We start from the raw sequence: 20,677 nt of genomic DNA, 5'->3' as shown, positions 1-20,677 counted from the left end.
TCCTCTCTTAAAGTACGGACACTTAGTGTGCCTGAAAAACAGACCACAAAGGAATTAGATGAAAGCCTTGTTATTTAGTCTATGTTTACATTTAAAGCATTTATTATTATAATACTATTTTATAACCTTCTGAGACAACTTTTGTCTACTGACATCAATTTAAAATGTAATTATTACAGAAGTGCTTCTTTAAGGCTTATCCAGATTAAGTCACTTACGCAAATGAGGATGGACCAAATTCTTGAAAGAAATTAGAATGGAGAAAAAAATGAGAACAAGAAGTTTTTATAAAATTTGAAATTTGTTTTAGTAACATTTTATTAAATTACTGCCTTTTGTGCTTCTTGTGCATAATTATATGTATAGTTCAGGAATGTCCAATATCACTAATAAATATGTTATCCCAGTGTCACCAAAGCAGAAGGCCTGAATACAGAATCTACAATGTAAGCAAAGAATTATTTTTATTATTATTATTAAAATATTACTAGTTCTTGAAGAAATTCGGGAGAATGTGAAAAGAAAATAAAAATATCCCTGACATATCACCCAGAAATTACCACTGTAAGTACATAGATATATTTATTCTTGTCTTTTGTCTATGTATATAAATACATCTTTAATGTAAATTTGAATTACACTATATCTACTATTCTATAAAAAGCTCTTTAAAACTTAATGTTTTCCATGCAATTAAATATTGTGCTATAACAAGATATCTACCAGCTGTAGAGTACTACATCGTGTAGATGAACCATAGTTAAACCAACCAGTCACATTTTTCTTGGCTAGGTTGCTTTTCATTTTCCTTTGCTATATTAAAAAAAGTCAAATATAAATCCCAAGAAATTAAATTACTCTCACAGTTATAGTACACATTTATCATATATTTTGATAAAGATTTGTCTGGTATGAATAGTTCTTTAGAAATTATTGCCCAAGAGCCCACTACAATCTTGAGTTTCAATCCTGAGTTTTATATCTACTCCATATGGATCAACTACTGACCAGGCCAAATCCATCCTAATCCTGAACAAGACTCAGTGTGTCATAATCTCTGTTACAACTGTACCCACCAAAGTTTGATGGCAGAGTTTCAATGGTTACCAGTGTGGAAAAGGAAGGGTGCAGGGAATCTTTGGTTGTTGTCTAACATGGGAGAAAGGATTTAGCCAAGAGACAATTAGTAATGTAAGCCAAAGGTTTATAACGAGATAAGAGTATACTCCAAGAGAGTAATGGGTTGACCCTGCTGTTAAACAGCTCCAGGCTGCTCTGGCTGGAAAAATAACAATAGCAGAGTTTATTTAAATAGACAGTACACTCTGAAAGAGGAGTCATAGTGGGCTACTCAAAAGAGAATGAGCCAGCAGCAGCTAGTGCTGGGGGACTCTAATCTTACATGATTATTCATGAAGGGATGTGAGGGGGTGTCACTTGCAATCATGTTTTAGGCAGTCCCCTTGAGTGTGCATTCCCTGTGGTCATACATGCTAATGCACACATTGCATGTCTCATTAGCATTTAAAATATCCATGCATGGCTGTGTTTTTTACTATTATGATGAGGAAAAGGCTACTCTAGGGTGAGTTATTGGAGGAGTGTGCATACTCCTCAGCAGGGAAAGTCCCTACCACGGTTACCACTGGCCAGGGCCTGATAAGTCCCCTTCTGGACGGGAGGAGCCCAGTCACAAGGCCAGAAGTAGCCAGTGTAGCCATTGTTTTTTTGCTGACTGTAAATGTGTGGCATCTCCAGGACTTCTTTTCCGAGGGGCTCCCTTGCCTGCTTATTTCTGACCATCTGCCTACTCTAATACCAGGAAGTTACAAACTCTACCATGTCTTACTCATCCTCATCTATGATCTTTGTCCAATGTGTAAGTCCCTGAGATTCAAGACAGCAATATATCTTCTTCTTAGGTCTATTTCCATGTTATCTGTTTTTTTGTCATCCCTGAATAATAATTGAGGCAATGTGGTGTTGGTGCATGGATAGACAAAGAGAACAATAAAACAAATAAGGGTCCAGAAACAGACCTATTCCTGTAACAGTTTTATCTTTCTTTCTTCTTCTTCTTTTTTTTTTCTTTAATTACAAAGGTGCCACTGCAGTATGGGCAATGGGGAAAGGATTGGACCTTTAAGTAAATTATGCTGGGTCTATTAGATATGAATATTGAGGGGTGGGAAGGAAAAGGAATCTTGACCCCCACCTCACACCTTACAGAAAAATCAATTTAGATGGATCATAGACTTACATCTGAAAGGTAAAATGTTATTTTCATGAACTTAGATAGGCATATATTGCTTTAAAATACTCAGAAACAATAACTTTAAATGATTGTAAATTGGGATTCATTAAAATCAAGAACTTGTGCTCATCGAAAGCAGCTACTAAGAGAGTAAAAAGTAAAGTCACATTCTGGACTAGATCCACAGGCAGATGCATTTGCTGCACTCTATCTTTTTTTATCTTTCTTTGGTGAATGTCCTTAACTGAGAAATAGAGGAATTTATTAAATAGTAGACACTAAACTAGGAAATAGCTTCCCTAACAGATACATAGTATTTCACCAAAATTTTGAGAGATTTCTTAGAACAAAGATCCTAAATAAGGTAAGATTTTGTGAACTAAACAAACAAAAATAAATGTAATGCTAAACTCTTCTTTCTTTAAACAAACTTTTCTTTCTTTAAGAATTGTCATTAACTTCTAAGAGCCAACATTACAATTTTCTTACAGATAGAGATGCTACTCTTTGACAGTAAACTATGGCTATGCTTATCCTTCTCCCTGCAAATCAACAAACCCACTTGGTAGGTGTTCCCTGCAGCCCTCAGATATTCCCTGTCACCCAGCCAACTACTGTCACAATTGGTCCTTTGACTCAGAAACATGATTTCTTCCTCTGTGATGCTACACCAATCAAATTAATCAGGAGGTATATATATTTTATAATGCACTTGTCAAGTTAAATGATCTTTGAAATCCTTGGGGACTCTTTTGTTCATAATCAGATTTGAGCTAATTAGGACACAGACTTACCTGTGTCTTATGCTTAAAGCAGACACAGTTTGAAGAACTCCGTGAGGTATCAGATTCCCTATGGGAGGAAAAAACCTACCAATATTGTTAGGATTATTGGGGCTGAGCCTTAGCCAACGTTGAAGAATACCTTTTGATACCAGGAAAAAAAGAAAGAATAAGGACTGTAATAGAAGAATTAGTAGGAAAAGACTCGTTTTTCCTTCACTGGTTCTTGTAATACTTCTATTTTCTTTGTTGAAAACTCACTGGAAGAAGGTACAGATTGGTTCAAGATCATAGGCTATCAAGAGGATAATTATAAATTGCTTTCTGGTGATGCAAAATTTTTAAAACTGATAATCCTGGTTGTTATTGTGTTAAATTTAAAATTTAAATAACAGAACTCTGCAAACTTAGCCTAATGTAGTAGTGGTAACGAGAAGAGAAAAGGGCATTGTGGAGGTGGAAATATGAGTTTCTTGTTACCTGTTTTTGTTGAAAAATATGCCTCAGATGTGTACTTTCGAAGTCTTTTAATTTGAGAATTAAAATGCTGAGAAAGAAAGGTGAACGATTTTGAAACAGGCAAAGAATTACTGGATGTCCTGTCAATGGAATGCTGGGCACTGTCTAGGGGTTCCTACTGGGGTTATTTGGTTCTATATGAGTTTATGTTTTTTGTTATCTTTTAGATATTTTACAATTCTCTAATTTGTAGATTACTTACAGTAATACAACAATTCTCATTGATAAAGATACAAATAAATTTTGTTAGATGAAGATGCAAATGATTATTACCCTGGGGATATTGACCAGTTTTACATTTGTATTAAATATATTTGCAAATGCATTACATCATTTATGATTGCTTATAAATGTGTCTATCTTCAAATTTTCCCTTGAACATTTTGATTGGCTAGAGAGAAACAGGTTTGGACTGGCTTCTATCAGTTACTCTTAGGAAGAATACTTTGCAAATATTGTTGACAGTGATTAGAAAGAATTGGTTCTAGTGCTCAAAGACTTCTGCTACTTTGGACATATTAGACCTTTGATCATGTTAGGTCATGTATGTTAGAACTTCTCTTATTAACCCAAAGGGAAGTTAGCTATCTAATGAGTCACCCACACATTTCATTCAGTGGTTGGTTATTCTTTCAACACTTCCTATTTAAACACCATATAGCCCAGTGGTGAGTGCATAAACTAAAGGGATTATAATAGAAGAACTACGATTTTTTTAATTTTTCTACCTAAATATTCGTAGAGGCATAATGATTTGTCTAAGCACACTGAGAAATGTGTTGATTTATAGAAGTCTTTCATTAACTTCAGAAAGCATTCTCTTTAATCCATATTGAAATTGTAATGGAGTGGGAGGATATCTAGAGAAGGAAGTCTACCCCAAAAGTTCCCAAGGTTCCTAATATCTTCCTACATTCTCAAGTTTGTTCTCCCAACTAAACAAATCCAGAAAGTTGATGTCAGTTTGTCCAGTTCTTGGGGAATAACAACAAAAAACAGCTTAAATGGCTTAATACACATTAGTTTAATTTTTTATCTGAAAATCAATATAACAGTTTGCAATGTAAAATAACTTTCCAGTAAGTAGCATACCTTACAGCCCTAATTAGCATGGTGAGTATGTGAATCAGAAGGTCCTCAGAGGGAAAAGCCTTCCTTAGGAAAAATACCCCTTTCTTCATGTGCTCTACTTCCAGATTCTCTCTGAAGTCCTCTTTTCAACATTCTAAGTTCCTCTTTTCCAACTGATACATTAATTTAAATCGAATCATTCATAAGAGAAAAGTGATAAACTATACAACATTCCCTAAATACTAGGTATTAATTTTAGAAATCCCTCTAATATGAATGCTTATTTGATATATTTCTCTTAATAGCCAGAAAAAGTTTGACATTCTTCTATAAGTATCTATATATCTCCTTATTGGGTAAAAGCAATGTAACATTTGTTCCAGTTTCGTTGTGGATTCCAGGAAATTCTAAATTAGATTTTCTGATCAATTGTGATAGTGATCCTTAGCCTGGTTTTCCAAAACCAATTTTCCCTCCTCTGTTGTTACACAGCCCTGTTCTTTTGCTCTTTGTCCTAATGGATTTATTATGTCTGTCTTTTATTATAAATCCACATTATATACTGACATGCAGCAAGGAAATACATAATGATAAATGAAAGAATAAAATATTAGGTTGAACATATGAAAAATTTCCTATATTTGACCAATTTTCATGTAAGAAAATGGCAGTATCATAAGGTTTAACCTAATAGTGAACAAATGAAGATATTACCTATAATTACCTGAATTCTTCTTTGAAAGAAGTTCTTTGTCAGTATCTTCAGTAAAATTTGTAACTTAATGGGAAGAACATTGTAAAACAACAAATATATTCACTTCCCTATAGTCCCTCTCTGCCCTGCCACCCTGCCCTTAAAAATTACTGAGAGATCATTGGAACTGGAAAAAAAATCTTTGAATACTATTTCTATAGAAGCATTTGGATTTCCATAATCTGGTAGAACTTATGTTCTACAACAAATAAAGTATTCTGAGAAACTTCTTAGAATCTGATTTTAATAATAATAATTTTAAATATCAAAAATATGTTTTTCTTTCTGAGTGGAAATAAAATACAATTTTTTTTTGGTCTAGGGACAATCTGTTCAAAACTTCTCAAGAAGAGTGTGATGTACACATCAAATCAAATACAACTTACCCTTCTTAACAATGTCTGAAACAGTAGTGTTTAATTTAGACAACTTATTTTTAAAAACTAATAACCAGTGTTTAGTCACAATTACAATGGCTGGAGTCAATTCCGAATGTCAGCATGAAATTCTTGCTTCTGATATTGTTCTGCCATGTGCTCACTGTGTCTGTTGTGGATAGAGAGGAACAAAACATATTTAGGGACATCATTACAGAATTAGGATGAAGTACGTATTTATTGAATAAAAACAGCAAAAGCGATTTGACTATGACAACCTGGAAGAACAGTGACAACATAGTCACTTTCAGTCTTTTTACATTTTTTCCTGTTACATTATTTGACGCAATGCAAGGTATTGGATAACTTGTCAAGGAGCAGTTTGATTTCTCCATGGTGAGCCAGGGCATTTAGGACTGCTGCATCGCAACATACACCTGAGCATTGCAGGTGAATTTGGTCTCTACCTTGTAATGTTTAAGGTCATTCAGAAAAATAATAGTCCATTACTCATTAAATATTTGTAAAAATGCTCAACTTATTCCAACATTAGACAGATGTTAGACTAGTACTATAGATGTTAGTCTAACACTGTAGAGGGCTCGTATTTATCTTTCAGCTGAATTGTCAACATTGTTTTCTAGACAACTTACATTATTCTGATGTTGGTTAAAACCTATTAACTAAGGCCAGGAGTGGTGGCTCATGCCTGTAATCCTAGCACTTTGGGAGGCTGAGACAGGCAGATCACCTGAGATCAGGAGTTCGGGACCAGCCTGGCCAACATGGTGAAACCCCATCTCTACTGAAAATACAAAAATTACCCAGGCATGGTGATGCATGCCTGTAATCCCAGCTACCTGGGAGGCTGAGGCGGGGAAATCCCTGGAACCCGGGAGTCAGAGGCTGCAGTGAGCCGAGATCATGCCACTGCACTCCAGCCTGGGCGACAGAGTGAGACTCCGTCTCAAAACAAAAGCAAAATCAAACAAACAGACACAAACTATTAACTGATTAAATAATAAGATTCGTTTATACAATGGGAAATATCTGACAGCTCATTACTGCAGTGAAGTTGTAATAGTTTGGGGCTGTATATAGTCCAATTTCCAGAGAGGAAAGACTGATTCTCTAAGAAAGGTTCATTTCCTTTGGAAATCCCCCATGGCTTTGGGTCAGTCCTCCCTTTTAAGCACCCTAATGCACCTATGCATGCATGTACTCACACACGCTTTTTAAAAGGTCCCCTCACAATAGCGTGCCATGTCATTTTTAGCTGGGGAAAGGTACAGGAAGGAAATGTCCAGCCATGAATATTTGGTGCTTACTTGGACCATGTCATTAACATTTCCAATTTGTTGAGTGGTTTCCGTGTTCCCAGAGGTTCTCACCCTATAAAAGCTGATGGATGGGCTGACAGAGCCTTCCTGGCTTGGGCTGGTGTAATGTGAGTTCAATGCCTGGAAACAATAAAACAGCAATTTTCTGAGAGATTTACCTGCAGAAGAGCCAGGAACATAAAAACCTTTTCAGTTTCCCACTCTAAGTCTCTTCTTTTCTCTTAGTCCCAGGAGGGGACTAAGGACTTTATCCTGTCCTCTCAGGTTAATTGAGGGTGACGTTAAATGAAATCTCAGCATCAGTCCCTGTAATGGCTGAGAGGGAAAAACCAGTGGAGCAGCTGGAGGATTCATGTTGGGAACAACAGAAGCAAAGGCTGCAGGGATTAGAAAATGTCAGATATTTGCTCTTGCATGCTTCATGGTGGTATCCAGTTGACATTTGACAAGCGATGTTTCTGGCTCCATCACGGGCTATGAAACAAGCTTGGTCCATCAGAGGTGGGCCAGACTGTCTAAAATTCATGTTGGATGTAGTCCACAACCCTCCATTCTCAGAGGGCTGCACCTTGAAGCTGGTCTTTTTATGTCACAGGGAAGGAAGGGGTAGACTCCGTGCCCTAAAGAGAACTGTGGGGTAAAGAGATCTGGACTAAAGTGATGTGACCAGTGTGATCTTGGTTCTCCAAGACAGATTTGGAACAGTAATTAATTAACCCTAACCTTGAAGAAGCACAGATTCAGGTTGCCCCATCCAAATCCACGGCCCATCAGATACTTCTAATTTAAAATACACAGAACGGTCGATTCTGCCTACTGTTGCCATTTCTTCTCTGGAAAACTCAACTTTGGCATATAGTATTTTATATTTATGCTCATGCAGTAATCCTTACCTCTTCCAAGTGTTAAATAGCCATAAACTTAAAATAAGCTCTCTGACTTACATTTAAAAATAGTGATGAAGTAATTTATTTTAGTGGAAATTTGGTTTTAAATAATAGACTGGATCTTGCTCCCAAATGGCCTATTTTTTTCAGGATTTGAAAATCATGAGCCTTATTATTAAAAAGTCAAAATACAACAGATGCTAGCAAGGCTGTGGAGAAAACAAAATGCTTATAAACCGTTAGTGGCAATGTAAACTAGTTCAGCCACTTGGAAAGCAGTTTGGACATTTCTTAAAGAATTTAAAACAGGGCTGGGCATGGTGGCTCATGCCTATAATCCCAGCACTTTGGGAGGCCAAGTGGGGCGGATCACTTGAGGCCAAGAGTTTGAGACCAGCCTGGCCAACATAATGAAATCCCGTCTCTACAAAAAATATAAAAATTAGCTGGGTGTGGTGGCAGGCACCTATAATCTCAGTTACTTGGGAGGCTGAGGCAAGGAGGACTGCTTCAGCTCAGGAGATGGAGGTTGCAGTGAGCCAGGTCTTGCCACTGTACTCCAGCCTGGGTAATAGAGTGAGACTCTGTCTCAAAAAAAAAAAAAAATTAAAATAGAACTACTATTCTATCATTTAATCCCGCATTTACATTACTGGGTATATATCCAAAAGAAAATAATTTGTTTTACGAAAAAGACACATGTACTTATATGTTCATCATGGCACTATTCATAATAGTAGAGACATGGAATTAACCTAGGTGCCCATCAATGGTGGATTAGATAAAGAATATATGGTACATATACACTATGGTATACTCTGCTGCCATAAAAAGGAATGAAATCATGTCCTTTGTAGCAACATAGATGCAGCTGGAGGCCATTATCCTAAACAAATTAATGCAGGAACAGAAAACCAACTACCCCAAGTTCTCACTTGTAAGTGGGAGCTAAATATTGGGTACTCATGGACATAAAGATGGCAACAATAGACACTGGGGGCTACTAGGAGGGGATGGAGGGGAGACAAGGGTTGAAAAACTAACTGTTAGGTTCCATGCTTACTACCTAGGTGCATGAATCCACAGCACTGCAACCTTGAAAACCTCGGCAGGACCAGAGGCCAACCCATGTGTTTGTAGAAGCAGTGGGTACCATGAGCAGCAGGACTGTGAACAGCAAAGACACCCACCTTTGAGGCAGGACATGAGATTATAGAAGTGGTCCTTTGGGTGGCAGTCATGATGAACTCAAACCAAGATCCCTCTTTCAATTTTTCTGAATTGAATATGTCCTCCAAGCTTCTTGTAAATTAAGACACCAACTTTCTTCTTAATGCATGCAGATTTAACCTGATTTAGAAAAATTAAGAAATATAATGAGTTTTGTGCACTGATATTTTGAGGAGAACATTTATACAAATTAATGAGGAACCAGCAGTTTTGTTCCCAGCTTCCTCAGTCCATAGCTAAAATGGCTGTTTCTTAACTAATGAGCAACCATCATTGTAGGATCCTGGCAGGAGTGACCACTAAGAAGGGAGCTAAGGGAGCAAGGTCAGCCTGAGGTTGTAAGGCAAGTGTGAATCTAAACGCAAATTTTGTTTAGAATCATTAGGAGTTGCCTATCAACTGATGGAAGTGATACACCATAGTGAACAGCAGAGTATCCGTGATCTACTTCCTGTAAATACTGGAGAAAAAAGTGATTCGAGTCTTATTTACATCCAACTTTACCCCAGAAAACTTGTAATCAGCTAAAAGCCAGAGATATGGCACATTTCCTTGGGCTATTCAGGAATACTCCTGGCCTTCAATCCTGGGTCTGGACTCACACTTTTAGCCTTGGCTGAGTTATTGGTTTCAAAGCAGTGAAGTATTAAAAATCACCAACCTCTCCTTGTGCAGAGCATTGATGGGAAGCCCATCTGGATCCATCTTCCCAACCAGAGCTAGAAGTCAGAGGACAGCCTGGCCACCAGGCAGAAGCAGAGTGGATTTTAGAAGCTCTGGCTGGGTGTCCAGAGCTGTGGGAAGCTCATGAACACCGGCCAAATGTCATGATGTTTTTCCAGAGAGAAGCTCTGATTGTGCTGGCTCAGCCTCCCATCTCTATCAAACTTTCCTCCCAGCGTTCCCTCCAGGCTTCTGCTGGTAGTGGTGCTCCCTAGACTGACTGCTCCCATTAAATGAGTTTCAGATGGTGATTTTCAGTCTAAATAGATGAGTGAGCATTTCCCGAAGATGCATCTCATTTTGCTAACATCACTAATGTCTCTGCTTTTTTGCATCCAATCCATCTTTGCACTTCATCTGTGCATTTTATTAATGAGCCATTCACTTGCTTTTCAAGATTGTTAGTGAAGATGTCAAAATTCTGACTGGACCTAATATCAATTCCCATGGGTTGTTGCAGACTGCCCTGACAGCTCCCACAGGAGGTATTTTTCACTCCCCTTCGAATTCCTTCATTATCACCACCCAGTTTTAACACACATTTTATTATCTCACTTTTAAACACTTTTTTGGGTGTTGTAGATATTAATGTTTACCCAAGTAGCTCCTATTTTACGTGGAAGGGACAGATGGCTACCTGTTATATAGGCACAACCTACACAAAAACGAAATCCCAGCCTCCACCAAGTACATGGTGCAGGCTGATGGACTCATTCACTTTTGTTTATCAAAGAACAGTGAAGTTTATGTCCTTCCACTTGTCTACAGATATACCTTTTCTACTTGGCAGAAGCTTTTGATTTTGGTCTACTGTCTTGGCCAGCTCTGGGGATATTTTATGCATATTAGTGGTTTTGGATGGCTGGGAATCTAACACAGATGGCTAGCATTTAACTTTGGACAAGCCAAAGGTCTTATGGCAGGAAAAGCAGGGATTGCTTGCTGGGCTTTACTTGCTGGCCTTCACTCACTCTCAGTATAAATATGATTCTAATTTTGTGGCTTAAGTAAAAGGAAATAATACATTAGATGATGTTGATTTTCTTTTCTTTGTGTTTCTTTGTTGCTAGGTACAGAAAGTATTCATATTCCAGGCAAGCCTCATCAACTTTTTCATCTTTGCCATGCAGTTTCCTTTGACATGATCAGTGGAAGTATCCTTCTTTCCCCTATTAAAATGATTTCTTCTAAAAAGCTTAGTATAATGAAAGCTGGATATAAAATTATATCTGTGCTATCATGTTAACATGTAAAAATGTGCATTTGGACACAAACTGAAAGAAAAAAGAAAAAGAAAAGCTTGATTTGTCAAAGAATAATTGCGGGTAAATTGGTCTTTATTTTAGAATAATTTCCTTTGGCATCATAGCAACGTTATTTATGCAGTATATTCATATATTTCATGTTACAATATGTTCTTCCAAAACTATGAAAATCAGAGGTGTTTAGAAATCTCTTTAGGGAAAAATTTTTCCTTCTGCTTAGAGCCCAAACTGAAAATGGATCTACAATTAGCCATGCACTGTAGAATTGCCTGAGCAAAACCATTAAACATTTTCTGGACAACAGAATCTAGAAAGCTACTGGACTAGCACTGCATGCTAAGTATCATGGGGGCTATACCACGTGATCAGTAAATCATTCCAGAATGTTAGGTATCTTTTCCGTAATGACTTTGTATGTATGTTCCAGAAACAGTGATGATTACTTAAATCTGCCGACTAGTATAGTTAGTGTAATGCGGTGTAATGTAATATAGTATAGTTTATATAAATAATATATTGCAGTATAGTATATCACATTTAGTGTGGTATATCGTGCTATAATATAGTATGGTATAGTATAGCACTGTATAATATAGTGTAGTGTCACATAGTATATTGTAGAGTGAAATGGTATAGAGCGGTATCATCTAGAGTAGTATAAGATAGTACAGTACAGTATAGTATAGTATAGTATAGTATAGTATACTGTAATATAGAACACTATAGTAGAGAGCTGCATAGCACCTATATAACATAGTACTTAAAAAATGATTTTGGAATCACAGGGCTAGTTTTGAATCTTGTTCCTACCACATAATAGGTGTATGATCTTGAGGATGTTACTTTATGTCCCTGAGCCTCAGTTTCATCATCTAAAAATGAGGACTAAAAATACTTACCATGTATTGTGAGGCTTAAGTTGTGAGGGAGTAAAAATTAAGTACATAAGGAGTAAGTGCTGACAGTTAATAAACCCAGCACTCTCCTTTTCATGGATCTCGCTGACAGTGGGGCAATAGATGAGGCTCTTAGCTTTAAGAAAAGTACCTTGCTAAAAGCATCAGATAAGGCTTGGCTAAGATAAGGAGGCGTTGGGTAATGCACATTCATTTCTTAAGACTAGAGTCCTAAGTGAAACTCCCAATCAGTTGCTATGTTTTCAAAGATAGAAGCTGTCCCTAGAAGGATATGAAGCTATCAAACCCTAGTACTATTGATGAAAACAGGAGAGGAGAGTTTTAGAGTGGTTCATAAATCATAAACAGCTGTAGTGCTTTATATCTAGGAAAAAGCAGTGCTAATACCAAAAACAAGTGTACCTGTTTTAGTTTGTGATTTTCTCTTCCAAAACACCCAAGTATAAAAGATCTAGATGCACTGAAAGATCTGCTCCCTGCAATTGCAAAAGGAGGGGATATTGAGAACCAGAAGTGAAATGAAAGCCCACTGGAAAATACAGTGGATTCAAATAATCAAAACATTACACTATAAAAATAAATTTGACACAAATTTATTTCTGCCTTGACTATGATAATGACCTTGCCTCTGGCTGAGTTTAAAATGTCTCAGATTTAGAGGTGCTTGTCAAAGATGTTTGTGTGCATAAACAGAAGAATCTCTGTGGCCCGGCACAATGGTTCATACCTGTAATCCCAGCATTTTGGGAGGCTGAGGCGGGCAGATCACTTGAGGTCAGAAGTTCGAGACCAGCCTGGCCAACACAGTGAAACCCTGCCTCTACTAAAAATACAAAAATTAGCCAGGTGTGGTGGTGCACACCTGTAATCCCAGCTCCTCTCAAGGCTGAGGCATGAGAATCGCTTGGACCTGGGAGGCGGAGGTTGCAGTGAGCCGAGATTGCGCCACTGCGCTCCAGCCTGGGTGACAGAGAGACACTCCGTCTCAAAAAAAAAGAATTTCTGTGCCCCAACTGAAAAGAAAACCATCTCTAAAGGAACACATAAGGGTCAAGAACACACAGATGATGGACGTGAAAGAGAGAATATAGGTGTTATAAATTGGGAGTCAATTTAATCTTTTAAAATGAGTTGTAATGAAAAGCATATTGAAATGGGGATCAGAAGACTGAATTCAACACTTGATTGACATATTCTAGTGTTGTGATCTTGGGAAAGTTTCTAAGTTGTTGTTTCCATGGTGTATTACAGAGAAAATATGATTGCCCTTTCCTATTTTCCAGAATAATTGTGATAATCAAATAAGACCATGCATGTAAAACTACTCTGAAAAGTGAAAATGCTGTTATTTAAAAGAAGAGGTGAGAGGCTGGGAGAAAGTGGAAAGAGCAAGCGCTTTGGAGTCAGGCAGGCCTTTGTTTTCACAGTGACTCTGTGTCTTCTCTTAGCAGCTTTGAGACCATAGGAAAGTCACTTAACCTTTCTTGCCCTCAGTTTCTTCATGCATTAAAATGTATTTAATAAACACTACTTCACCATTGTTTTAGGGATTAAGAGAGGTAATGTATGTAAACTCACAGACATTTTTGTTTGCTGTTAAGTTACGCCTCATGCCTCTGAATATGTTGGGCCTTTATCTTAATCATACAAGCATTTAAATTTGGAGAGGCCAAGTAGCCGACCCAAGTTTACTGAGCCATATACCAGCAGATGTAGACTTCTTGGTGGAATTTTCTTGGTCATATTAACAAATTTGTGTTGAAATGTTAAGACCTTGAAAATACCTGTTTTGACTCAAATTATGATGACTATAGCCCCCATGAAAACAATGAAAAAATACATCTTACAATTTAACACTAAGAAGTACTGGGAAGCTTAGAGTATTTTAGAGGGGTTTTTTCTCTTGTGTTGGACAATTTTCCTGCAGCTACATTTCAACTCAGCTTCAAATGTACTCTTTTGTTGCTACAGATAAACTTTTCTAGTGTTAAAAAAATTAACATTTTTTTAAAAAGGGAAGAGGTTAGTGAGATTCAAATAGCTTTCAATTTCCTAAGCAAACCAGATATATATAAAAACACTCTGAAGGGTTTGCAACTCTTTGGGTGACTGGGACTGAGACCTATCTAGTGTCCAATTAAAATACTGTATCTTATATCCCACTGACAACTCCGTATTTCAGGCCACCATCAATCACTGTTACCAGTGGGGAGAGGAGAGAAAGAGGAAGGGATGCAGTATAAGTCCAGGTGTTCAGTCCTATATTTTGAATTATAACATAAATACCAAGTTATCAAAATATATGTTCTTGTTTCTGTAAATAAAAAATTGGAGAAATGTTACTTCTCATTCACTTCTATTTTCCTTTAATTCTCATTTACTCAATAAAAGGTCTAAAGAAACAAAAGGCTCGTTTCATTTATCTCACATTCCAAATTTACAAGCTATTTTCCCTTTGCCTTTATAATCAACTGTCACACAAAGGCTATGCCTATGGTGAGGGCTTGGACTATGTCTTCTTCAACTTTTGGGTCTCCAGAACCCACCATTCAGCATGTACTTAAAAATATTTGTTGGAGAAACAAACAAGTGAATTTTTATGCTCAAAACCAGTCATCTGCAGCTATGGACTGAATTGTGCCCCTCTCCAGAATTTGTATGCTGAAGCTCTAAATCCCAATGATGCTGTATTTGGAGATGGGGTTCTTAGGAAGTAATTAATGTTAAATGAGGTTTTAAGGGTGGTGCCCCAATCTGCCTAAGTTGGTGGCTTTATAAGAAAGAAGAGGAAGAGTGGGCGCTCTCTCTCCACTTGCATGCCACCAAGAAAATGCCCTGTGAAGACACAATGAGAAGGCAGAGTCTGCAATCTAGGAAGAGAGCCTTCACCAGAACCTCGCCATACTTGTATCCTGACCTCAGACTTCTAGCTTCCAAAATTGAGAAGATAAATTTCTGTTGTTTATACCAGTCTGTGGTATTTTGTTATGACACTCCTATCAGACTAAGACCAAAAGTAAATACTGAAGTATTTATCTCAAAGAAAAATGAATCATGCACAAATGTACATATTTATATTCATCTCATGTGCATAGAAAATAAAGATAGCTAATTTATTAAATGTATCAAGTGTGAATATAATAAAACTAATTACAAATGTCACATAAAAATGCATCTAACAATGAGAGTAGAACAAGTGAAACTCTTGGTCAGTAATTTAAAATACAGTTTCAGCTAAGCAGCCAAGTAGATGCTAAATCATCAAGGTAACGCATGTGCTTCCTACTGAGATAATTCACTTTTAATTCCTAACAAGATGCAAGGTTTTTGAAGTTCAGGAATAGCAGCAAACTGAAATACACTCACACACACACACACACACACACACACACACACACACACACACACACACACATACACATATTTTAAAAAGGAACTTTTCACATTGATTAATGTTTAAAAGATACAAATACAAGTTAGTACTACCTCTATGCTCCTAAAAAACCTTGTATCTTTCTAATTCTTTCAGCACCATAGAGAATCTCTTTCCTAAATATAATTTTCAGCTTTTTGGTGTATAATTTACATGTGATAATTTTATTATCATATGTACCTCTTTAAATGTACAGTTCTGAGTTTTGACCAATGCATACCCCCACGTAAACTCCACTCCAATTAAAACATGATAGTTCCCTTGACCCCTTCGTGGGACTCGTGAAGGGGTGGCTCACTTACTCAGCTTGCAGCTCTCAAACCCCTGTGGCAGGGGCACATGCAAGTGAGGAGATTCAGAAGCCTGGATGAGTGCTTCTGGGCGCTGGCAAGAGTAGAAATCTGCACTGCTCTGTGGCAGCATCTGGGGGTTGCTGTGATCCCCGGAGTCCCAGAGGGTGTGTGTTACAGTGAGCTTCTTTAGCTTTGCCATCCGTGGACAGCTTAAGTGTTAAACAGCTCAGTGGGGGATCAGTGTGACAGCCTCTTGCACCCACACCCAGGTCCTTGTCTGGCATCCAGGAGGAATGAGGTTGTGCAAACAAATTGGAGGGTGGTGAATGTGGAGGATTTTATTGAGTGGCGGAAGTGGCTCTCAGTTAGATGGGGAGCTGGAAAGGGAATGGAGTGGGAAGGTGGTCTTCCTCTGAAGTTTGGCCGTCTCTGGCCAAAACTCTTCTCTGACTGTCCCCAGCTGAACTCCTCTCCAACTGTAGTCTCTGATATCCAGCTGCTTCTCCTCTTGACGTTCAGATGCTTCTCTTCTCTCCTTCTCTGCCATGCTGCTGTGCCACTCTGCTGCCCTTCTGCCAGCGGAACCTGGGGTTTTTATGGGTATAGGATGGGGGACAGGGCAGGACAGGGTGGTTTTGGAAAAGGCAACATTTGGGTGGGAAAACAGGAATGCATGTTCTCACTTAGGGTGGTGGTTGCAGGCTTGAGGGTGAAGCCCTCTCCAGGGACCCCACCCTTTTCTACCTGGTATTTCCCTGCCTTCTGTTCATATCACAATAAAGATACAGAACATTTGCATCACCCCAAAATGTTCCCTTATGCCTGTTTGTATTCTATCCCACTCTCTTTATCCCTTAAAACCAGCATTCTGCTTTCTGTCATCATGGATTAGTTTTGTCTCATCTAAAATTCATACAAATGGAATCATGTATTATGTACTCTGTGTCTATCTTCTTTTATGTTGCACAATGTTTTTAAGATTTATCTGTATTGTCTTGTTTGTTAGTGGTTGGTTCTACTTTATTGCTGAAAACTATCTCATTCTTCCAATGGTAAAAATTATCTTTCCCATCTACATGGACATATTTACTCATTTGTTTTATCTTTTGAAACACAAAAAAAATCCGAATTATCTTGTTCATTAACTTATTTTGATTATGTTTCTTACTGTTTTCTAATTGAAGGGTAGAAATTTACAGTAAGTTTTGAGAAGTGGTCTTAAAGGACAACTGTGACTACAAACATAGGATCAGTGAGTGCCAAGACAACTGAGCTTGGCTTTGATGATTTTCTGGAGATATGACCACTCTAGTCTTCCTAAGTTGGGGTACTTTGAGGTAGCTTTTGCTTGACTCAGGTGGCTTCATAGCATTGCTATTATATTAACATTTGACACCAAGCATGTAAAGTGCTATAATAAAAATAGTTTCCACATATTAAAGCCTTTTATTCTGTGTGTGGCTAAGCACTGTATACTTGATTTCACTAATCCTTATAACGTCCTGCAAGTCACCTAATGTCTACCAGCTGTCATGAAGTTTACATTCTGAAGGGGAAGCCAGACATTAAAGAGAGTCTGATAGTTGTTATGCTAAGACTGGGAACTATGAAAACATATATTAGGGAGAGCTAATCTAATCTAAGGGGGAACTAAGTCCTTGCTGAAGAAGTGATCCCTCAGCTGGGACTTCGAAGACAAGTAGGGTTAGTCAAAACAGAAAAGAGAGTTCCAATGTAAATAACAGGTATGCAGGCTTGGAGGTGAGAAGGGCCTTGGGCAGGTAGGAGGAATTGATAAACATATTTGTGTATTTGGAATCCAGAACTGGAGGCAGAGAGGAGCCAACTGAGCCACACCGTGCCTGAGCTGTGGAGACCTGTAGTTTAGAATAATAAGTTTTGAATCCTGTTCACTCTGGAATGACAGTGATTTTAGGCAGGAACCTATGTAATACAATTCAGAGAACTGAATTCCAGTGGATTGGTAAGAGAATTCAGAGGGGAAAAAGTCCAGTGGTTTCTCAGGTTGATCGTCTGGAATAACAAGATGTCGATTTATTTATGACATTCACTTTATACATTACTTTATTATTAAAATTCTAGTTAATATTCTTCACCCTCAGGAAATAATTCTTGGTTTTACAGGTGGACTTTCTGAGGTAGAATTCAAAGGGCATATGTAGCGTGAGGACTGGATTCTATCATTATGTTCTTTAGCTAAAAAGAGTTTAATTTGCAATGTTGTTAATCTGATACTTTTCATATACAATATTTTATTTTTACAAGTTAATGGTTACTATACAGAACACTTCTGTGTCCAAAATCCAAGAAACTGATTAAAAAACAGTCAATGATAAATATCTGTGTGTTTTAAGGGCAACATTTACATTGAAAATTGCATTTCTGCTTTGCATTTATAGTAAGTGTATAAATCCAGTATTGTAAATTCTCAAGACAATTGCAGGGAGACCAAAGCAAGTTAGGTCATTAATCATACTGTGAAACCAGACACAGCAGAAAAGAAATTGAAATGAAACTCACTGAACCAAAATAACACCTATTGAAAAATGTGTGGATTTCCTGGTCACATAGGAAATTCAAGTAATGTTGTGTTTCTTAACTCTGTCCTGACCTAGAATAGCAATAATAAAAAAAAAAAAAGATAATGTTCTTACAAGGAACAGGTTAAGACTTAAGAGAATATGTTTTATATGTTAAAATTGCTCTTAAAATTAAGGTGACGTTATCATTTGTATTGGTGTAACTATAATTTTATAATTGCTATAATATTGTGGGAGTTAAAATATAGACAAAACACTGAAAATTGGGTCTTTGAGGTAATGACGGTATCACAAAATGTTTACCTAAGACTATAAGTAATATAACAATAAAATGTTATATGTAACCTGACATTATTGGAATAATAAAGCATTAGAGAAATGGACATTTAAAGATGCAAATCACCAGTGAGCTACCAGTTTAACAGAAAATTTTTTGTTGTTGCTAGAAAAGATTTCTAGTTATACATTTAGTTTTTAAAAGCATCATAAATGTATAACAACTCAATAAAAATAGAATGATCTTGTTACAACTGTAGTTTCTTTGAAATTCCAGATATTTAAGGTACGAAAGTAGTAACCCCAAAATACTTTATTTCCTTCTTGCTCCCATTCTTGTTGTCTCATAAGGCCGATGAAACCATTCTAAGTATTTTTCTTTTCCTTTTTTGTTGCAATGGTTTCTACGGAGTGACCCCCAGCTCCACTTCCCTCTGACAGGCCCACAGGCCCATTCGGGTCTCTTGTCAGCCCCCTCCTGCAAGGCAGCCACAGCACCCTGGCTGGCTTCTCCTCTGTTTTCTTTCTTGTTAGTGTGCTCTATATCCACCGGTAGAACTAATTTTCTCTAATGGGTTTTATCATGCCATTTCCTTGGTAGAAAGTCTACGGAGGCTTGTTTTATTTCATAAATCTCAACTCTTCTACCTGCCTTTGGAATCTCTACTACTCTTCTTTCTTCTTTTCACCCACATTCAATACTTATTCTCTAACATGAATGAACTATAAGTTTCATGAATTCAATCAGAATAGCTATTCAGGAAAAGACAACTTCAGACAGTGTTCTGGAAAGATCATTCTGGATCAGGGCTGTGTGTGCTAAGAAAAGCCATGAAGCTTTCTGTTGAGACCAGTGCAGGAGCCTTATGGGGAGGTGACAACAACTTCAAGCAGGAACTTGGCAGCGGAGATAAAGTGAAGTAAATGGTTTTGCAATCTATTTAGCAGGTGTGTTTCCCCTATGCCTAAATTTTCTACCAATCCTTTTACTTAGAAATGGAAGAGCTCTTAGAAAATGTCCTATTCTATTCTCTCATCCACAGATTTAGAAATGTAGGGACAGTGTGGGGGAGGTGACAGTTCATTAGTGCTAGTTCCAGAATCAGAGCCTGGGTCCCCAAACTCCAAGGTCAATGCCTTTTTGCCTGCATCACAGACTTTTCCCCAGTACAACAATGTGTGTTTTATCTCAAGTAAAATTTATGCTACTTGAGGGAGTGGCCCCTCCTCTGGTGATTGGCCCATTGCTCAGCCAGAAGTCTTGTACCGAAATGCCTGCTCCCACACTGATAATATGGAAATGGAATCGATGTTTTATGTTACAAATTAGATTAATGGATTTATGTGCTAAGCCACTTTCAGTTCCTATTTGGCACATAATAGGAGAGATTAAAGCCACCTAAATGAGTCATACTTTATTTAATAACCATCTTACTAGGCACATTTTCTAATAATGTTCTGATGCTCCTGGGCTTGAACTGCTCTTTGGGAGGAAGGGAGACACTGCTAGGGCTTCAAGTATATAGTTAGGATGTTTCTGAGTATAAATAATATGGTTAGGGTACCTTTGAGTGTACCCCAGTGAGCATTTGCAAATTTGCTCTTTCAGTTTATTGGGCCTTGAGGGAGAGTCCTGTTCACTGTTTCCTTAGTCCTCATAGACCTCTATGAAACCAGGGCTGGAAATTAGAAAGGAGAGATGCAGTTTTCCGTTGCATAGGTGGAGAGACTGCCTTGTCATGGGAGTAACTATTCGGTGCTTTCACTAAGTCAGTGGTATAACAATAAGACAGAGGAGAGATATTTATTCCTCTGGATGCCTGTATTTAAGAAAAACTTATGTATAATATGTTTTTGTTTTGGGGGATCATATAAAAGTAAGCATTCCTTGTACGTGGCCTAATTGGAATCAGTAGAATGTTTCCTCTTCCATTGGATAACACTGGGAGATTACATTTGCTGGCTCCGGTACTTAGGACTTAATCACACTAAGGT

Source organism: Pongo abelii, chromosome 10 (genome assembly GCF_028885655.2).
Source record: "Pongo abelii isolate AG06213 chromosome 10, NHGRI_mPonAbe1-v2.0_pri, whole genome shotgun sequence".
Taxonomy (NCBI): domain Eukaryota; kingdom Metazoa; phylum Chordata; class Mammalia; order Primates; family Hominidae; genus Pongo; species Pongo abelii.
The sequence above is the reverse complement of the archived record's forward strand: the minus strand, read 5'-3'. Positions refer to the sequence as shown.